Here is a 7500-nt window from a genome sequence, read left to right as displayed (position 1 = left end):
CCTTAGCGACAGATTAGTTTAAAACGATATTATGAAGTTATCGTTAATGATTGAAGCCTTAATTTTATCGTGGTATATAGGTACATAAATCAGTTACACATTGATGCAGAACGTTCAGAGAATTAAAAAGATAATGGATAAGAATTGAGTTGTACAAATAGCCATCAAGTTATCAGAACCGGTCGTCCAAAATATCTAAGAGAATTGCTACATACCGTTATTCTTATGCTGTCTGGAGACATTGAGTGAAATCTGGGACCAGTACGTCCTACATTTTGTCAATGTCGTCTACTATATTGCAAAATTCGTGGTCTTCATGCAAATATTCAAGACCTTACAGTTGCGTCCAGACAGTATGACATTCTTCTGTGCTCAGAAACTTTGGTTTCTAATATGAGACATTTTAAGAAGCCTATAATGTTGAAACGTGATGCCATCCCTAGGGCCAGGGGAATGGCGGTGTATATTAGGACTGAGTACCCTGCTTCTCATAAGTCCTGCTATGAATGTGGATGTCTCGAGATTTAGGTAATAAAAGTTCGTGGACGGCATAACAACTTTTATTTGTGTTCAATCTACCGGAATCCAGACATGGATGATTTTATCTTTGATTGTCTTCTTACCATTATGGCTAAGATACAAGAAGATGATAAAAAGGCTTCTTTTGCCTTTGTTGGTGATTTAAATACTCACCATAGGGAGGGGTTAACTTCTATCTCTCCTAACGATCGCCATGGCTTAAGAGCTTTAGACGTTGCCTCTGAATCAGGCTGTGAGCAAAACATAGGTGAAGCTACTCACAGGTCTGGTAATTGCTTGGACCTCGTATACACCGACTCCCATGGAAATATAACAAGGATGGTTCTCCAGTCAGGGCATCTGATCATGCCTCAATTTCATTAGTAGTGAAGACTGAGCAGCCTGTCCCTGATGTATCATACTCTTGTTAGATTTGTATGAACTCTCAAGCAGACTGGAATGAGATTTTGCATGATCTTTGGTGCTTGAATTGGCCACAACTATACAGTAGTGCTGATCCTGCTGTCCCTTTGAATGAGAATCTAGTCAATATAATTGATAAGCGTATCTCTTCTCATGTGCTATGGTACCGAGTGAAGGACAAACCGTGGTTCAATGATGAATGTAGAAGTGCTTATTTAGAGAAGCAGGCTGCCTATCTTTTTATGAAGGGTAACAGATCAGATTTGACCTCGAAAAACCTTACTCAGCTTAGAGCTTTTGCTCAGAGAGTTTATGCTTCAACTGAAAAGGATTACAACTTAACCATAAAAGGAACCCTTTATGGTACAAATCAGGAACATAAATGGTGGTGTACCCTTAAATCTGCGCTCTTTGGTGTAGATGCAACAGTTCCTCCATTACTTAAACCAGATGGCTCAGTCACTTACTATCCAAAGGAAAAGGCAACCCTTTTGGCTGATGTTTTTGACAGTAAACAGAGTAATGAAACTTGAACTTCCTCATTCCTGTTTTCCTGAGGCTAAAGTAACTAGTTTTGCTTTTTGATCTCGTGAAATTAAAGCTCTGTGGATGGACCTTGATGCTCATGGAGGTGTCGACTTAAATGGTATTTTTCCTTTGTTTTTTTTATAAAGACTTCAGATATCTTAGCTCCAAAGTTATCTTATTTTATGCAAGTTAGCAAGAAGAGGACCTTTCAACACTTGTTGGAGAATTCGTAATGTTACTCCTCTATATAAATGTGTCTGTTATGCAGTGCTAGAGTGTGGACGTGTTGGGTCGAGCTGTTATAAACGCCCTGAGTCATGTTTTAGCTTTATATTTCTCGCTTAGAATATCATTGAAAAGATATTAGTTAGTCTTATGGAGAAACCAGTACACTATGTCTGCTCCTAACTATAACACAGAGGGAGAACGGAAAAAATGCATAGTAAGTGAATGTAATAGACTCTAAAATAAGAAATGTGTGCATATAGTGACAGCCATCACTGAGAATGAACGGAATCACCTAGATTGGTTATGCCCACACTGCGTACGTGAAGCCAGACAAAACAATTTAGTAATATCAAAATTAAAGGAAGATGTTAGTGTGAGAGATCTGACCCTGAATGAACATGATGCAAAAATAGATGACTTGGAAAACAAACTTGCGGACCTTAGCGCAGACGTAGCAAATTCTACCCAGACCACCGACCTCACTGAGAAAGTAGACATTCTTGCCATGAATATGGAATCAAACCAACACTTCAGACATTGATAGACCCAAAACCGGAGAAACCAACATTTGCTGAAAAAAGTTAAGGAAAAATCTGTTGATAATTAATTCAACACGAGGTCAACTACGAATGGAAATGTTGTTGTAAACTTTGCAAAAAACATGATCAGAGAAGAGGCGGCAAACTAAATTCAGACATTGGTGGCTGACACTGAAACGAGAAAAATCGGAAAACTAAAACCAAAATTAATGATATGCAATGTATACTATGATGAACTTGATGTAGTAAATACTTTGATCAAAGAAATCGCTGCCTGGACCAAATCCAAAATACAGAGAGAAGATAAGTGTAGTCCTGAAGAAAAATGCTCGGGGGGGGGGGGGGGGGGGCACCCACCATGTGCGGAAATGTGATCTTGAAGTTCAGAGGGCTATTCATGATTAATGGGGATAAAGTTTCGTTATGATGGGGTGTCTATAACATACGTGATAGTACCACGAGATCACCTACTACCACTGTCAGAGGTATGGACATCTTGAAAAAGAATTGCAAGTCTAAGAATGATGATAAGTCTGCGGGAAATGTTCAGGGAGATATTCCACCAAGGAGTGTAATTCACAAATGTCAAAGTGTATAAACTGCACAAAGTTAAACAAACCAAGTGACCACACAGTAAATTCAAGAGACTGCAAAGCTTATAACTTGGAATTGAAAAGACTAGAGGAAAAAACTCATCATGGTTACTAGGGATGTCATAAACTTTGGCTATGTAAATATACAATCTTTAGGTAATAAGACTGTTCAAATTCGAGAATTGATAAACGAGAAATATATGGATATGCTATCATTATCTGAAACATGGTTAAATAACATGGACAAGGCAAAGATCACTGAAATGACCCCCCCCCCCCTAACCCCCATATGCCTTCTTTCACATACCGAGAGAAGGTAGGTCAGGTGGGGGTTGTTGGACTCTTTATTCATAAAAGTTACTCAAAATCTCAAAATGTTGAAAAGAATGTGTAACAAGCTTTGAATATAAATATAATTACGCCAAAAACAGAAAAGTATCCTTTGTAACAATCTACAAACCTCCTAGAACAAACATTGGTATCTTTTTTGAAGATTTGGTGCTTACATTGAGATGAATTGTCATGGAGAAAAACGAATTAGTTATCTGTGAAGACTTCAATTTTTTGGATGGATGACGCATCAAAGCCTGACGCTTTGGCATTTAACTAGTGAATAATGTCAACTGTACAACTACTTTAACTGGGACATACGTTTAGACTTAGTTCTAAGTGACGACATGAATAATATTGGATTTGATATAAAAGTTGAAGAGAAATGTACTATCTACCCAGTACACAAACTTCTTACGTTTAGTCTACCTCTACAGAAACATGCATTAGTAAAGAAAATAAACTTTAGACATAAATAAAATTTTCTCCTACCGTATTTATTGAAGAAGTTACAAAGAAAATAAATGATGCTATCAACATTCCCTGTGATCATAATGACCAACGTCTGTTAGGCGCTTAGCGTGCTAACTGTCTTATGACCACTTATAACAAAGTGAGTAAAAGTGAATATGACACCATATGCCCACCGATGGAAAAGACTATAACGGTAAAAGACCAATCTCCTTGGTTTGATGGAGAGACTTTGGTAAAAAAAGAGGGAAAAGAAGACATAAAGAAAGAAAGTGGAATAGGTTAAAAAACTGAAAGTACTGGGTAGAAATACAAAACGCCTGGGTGTCATATAACTATCTACTAAGATGGAAAAAAAGTGAATACTATAAGAGAAAGATCCTCGAAGCAGCAAAAGACATAAGTAAGTTATATCATCTCCTGAATGGAATAATGGGAAATGTAAAAGAAAGGAAACTACCTGATGGATACAGTGACCAGGAAGTAGCAAATAATTTTTTAGTATTCTTTTATAAAAAAAATTGAAAATATAACAGGTCATTTGTATATACTCAACATCAGATTAATGATACACCAGGCACACAGACAAAATTGATACAATTTAACATAACACAAGATGACATCACCAGAATTATCAAGAGAGCAAAGAAAACAAACTCTGCGATCGATCCTATGCCAATATCTGAAATAATTGGACAGAGACCTTTCTAGTCTAGCCGAGATAATAATGAGAATAGCAAATGCAAGCATTGATGAATGTAAGTTTCCTAAATCGGAGAAAATGGCTTTAGTCACACCAGTTCTGAAAAATTGCACTGGACTACCAGGATTTAAGCTCATATAGACCTATTTCAAATCCATCCTCTATCTCAAAAGTGCTTGAATATGTAATTCTTGAACTACTAGTCAGTCGCTTAGAAGTAACAGAAGCTTTGCCTGATAACCAATCTGCTTACATAAAACTATACTCTACGGAGACAGCCATCTGCTCTGTTGTAAATGATGTGCTAGAAATGATGGATGAAAATAAATGTGGTATGTTAATACTGCTCGATCTCAGTGCTGCTTCTGATACAGTTGTGTATGAACTGCTACTAAATGATCTACGGTCCATCGGCGTTGAAGATCAAGCCTTCGAATACCTAAAAGACTACTTAGCTGGTAGAAATTACCGTGTACAAATTGGAAACCCTTATTCATCATTTGAACCCTTAAACAAAGGGGTACCCCAGGGGAGTGTACTTGGCCCAATCTTATTCTGCATCTATACTATTGGTCTATCAAAAATACTACAAAGGAATGGCGTGAAGTTCAAACTATTTCGCAGATGACACACAATTTTAGGTCTCCATAAAATGATATACATGACACTACTGAAACTCATTGTCTAAATGTGCAAAATTTATCATTAATTGATGCCAAGTAACAAACTACCAATTAGCTACGATAGTGAAGATGGGTTGATTTCAATTCTAAGTACAAAATACCTGAATTCGACAGGTATAAGTACAGAAGAATTGTCATTGACTTTATCTTTCTTCGTGGCCAAGTGGCTTAGTCACTGTGTATACAAGCTTGCCGACCAGGGTTCGATTCCCGCCCGGACCCAATCTCTTGTCTTTGTGTGATTTCGCCTGGGGCTCTGATCCCGAGGTCGTTAAGAGAATCCCGACATTAATGTATCAAAAATATATATGGCTTATTTGAATATATATATATATATAATATATATATATATATATATTATATATATATATATATATATATATATATATATAGATAGATAGATAGATAGATAGATAGATAGATAGATAGATAGATAGATAGATAGATAGATAGATATATATATATATATATATATATATATATTATATATATATATATATATATATATATATATATATCTGAGCATCACGTTTTCCCTGTGATTTTTACGTGTATATATATATATATATATATATATATATATATATATATATATATATTATATATATATATATATTATATTATATATATATGTGTGTGTGTGTGTGTGTGTATGAATGTATAATTGCATATAAAGTAACATCATCATTCTTTTATGATTCGAGGAGTCATTACTTATTCTTAACAGAGGCTTCTCAGTTTCCTGGTTGGACTGCAAGCAACAGCTGAGATCTTGGACGCTGGTTGGCAAAACTTAATGTTTGGAACTAACATGGCGTGAACAAGTCACACCAAGATAGTATCATTTAGTGAGAGAGAGAGAGAGAGAGAGAGGAGAGAGAGAGAGAGAGAGAGAGAGGAGAGAGAGAGAGAGAGAAGAGAGAGAGAGAGAGAGATGAGAGAGAGAGAGAGGTTGAACTTCATATCGTTAATGGTTGTTTTGATCTGACGGAAGAGTTTGCAAAGGACGGACATGAGACATTATTCTTAATCTTTCTGACAAGTTTTCAATTTCAGGAGAAACATTGTGTAACGCTTTTGATGAATAACATCGAGAATAATGTGTAAACTGTTGCAAATGTGTGATATTTACGAACAATGATTAGTTTTTCACCATATATGTCAACCTCTGAGCAACCCCTACCTCGACCTCTTTCACGTGAGTGGTAAATCAAAGCTGATTTGTTTATATGTCAAATGCATTCCAATATTTCTACCATATCAACGGACATAACGCAATTCCATATGGTTGAGATCTGACGTTAATCTATCTATCGAATTACATGAACAGCTTCCCTTCTAACCCTCATACAATTTCGTCTGCCATCCACTAAAAACCAGAACTTATTTATTGCTAAGGTGAATTATGAATTCATATTCAAACTTTTAATCTGACCTATACCATGGGAACTTTGAATGCATGAATATTCAATACAGTATAAAGCTTCATCCAATTCAATGGAAATTTTCTTAGAGATCTGGAAATAAAAGAGAAGAAGAAGAAGAATTCTCCGGATGTAAACAATAGAGATCTTCTTAGCTCTAATCTAATCACCTGAAATCCACCATATGTATGAGGAATGTAAATATATACGTAAACATGTGCACATACCATGACCTTTATCGCTTCCAAGGTAATAACAATGCAATATTTAGTTTAGTTTGAAACATGGAGAATATTTTAAATAATATCTATCGTCCGCCACGACCTTTCTAGTCAAGGACCTGGGAAATTTCAAAATATAAGAGATGGAATATCTCTGCGTCTTTATTTCAATGTGTTTGACTAACAAGTTGTCCTGAGGGAGAGACGAGAGGGAGGAGGGGGGAGACAGAAAAGAGAGAGGGACAAGGAGACAGAGACAGAGAAGGAGAGAAATAGAGTTGGAAAGATACACCACGGGCATACTGACAGACAGGCAGGCATAAACAGACCAGGAGAGAGAGAGAGAGAGAGAGAGAGAGAGGAGAGAGAGAGAGAGAGAGAGAGAGAGAGAGAGAGAGAGAGAGAGAGGAAATCTGGCAAACAAGAGAAAGGGAGAAAAAGAGAGATATTTAAGAAGAGAAGGGGGAGTGAAAGAATCAAAGAAACGAAAAAAAAAAGAGCCGTGCTGCACCAGAGGAAGCATGAAACATATATAGAAAGGGGAAGAAGGGAAAGGCAATTTAAAGAGGACATACAGAAATAGATACCCAAACACACACACACACACACACACATATATATATATATATATATATATATATATATATATATATATATATATATATATAATATATATATATATATAATATATTCAACCGTAACTAGTCCTCTACACCTACAGACAAAAGCCTCAGACAGGTTCTACCACTTGAGCCTGCTTATGTTCTTTCTTTGACATTTCATACCGGATAATTTTCTCATTTCGTCGATCCATCGTCTTCTCTTCCTTTCCCTGCTT

Source organism: Palaemon carinicauda, chromosome 12 (genome assembly GCF_036898095.1).
Source record: "Palaemon carinicauda isolate YSFRI2023 chromosome 12, ASM3689809v2, whole genome shotgun sequence".
Lineage (NCBI taxonomy): Eukaryota > Metazoa > Arthropoda > Malacostraca > Decapoda > Palaemonidae > Palaemon > Palaemon carinicauda.
This window is presented reverse-complemented; position numbering follows the sequence as displayed.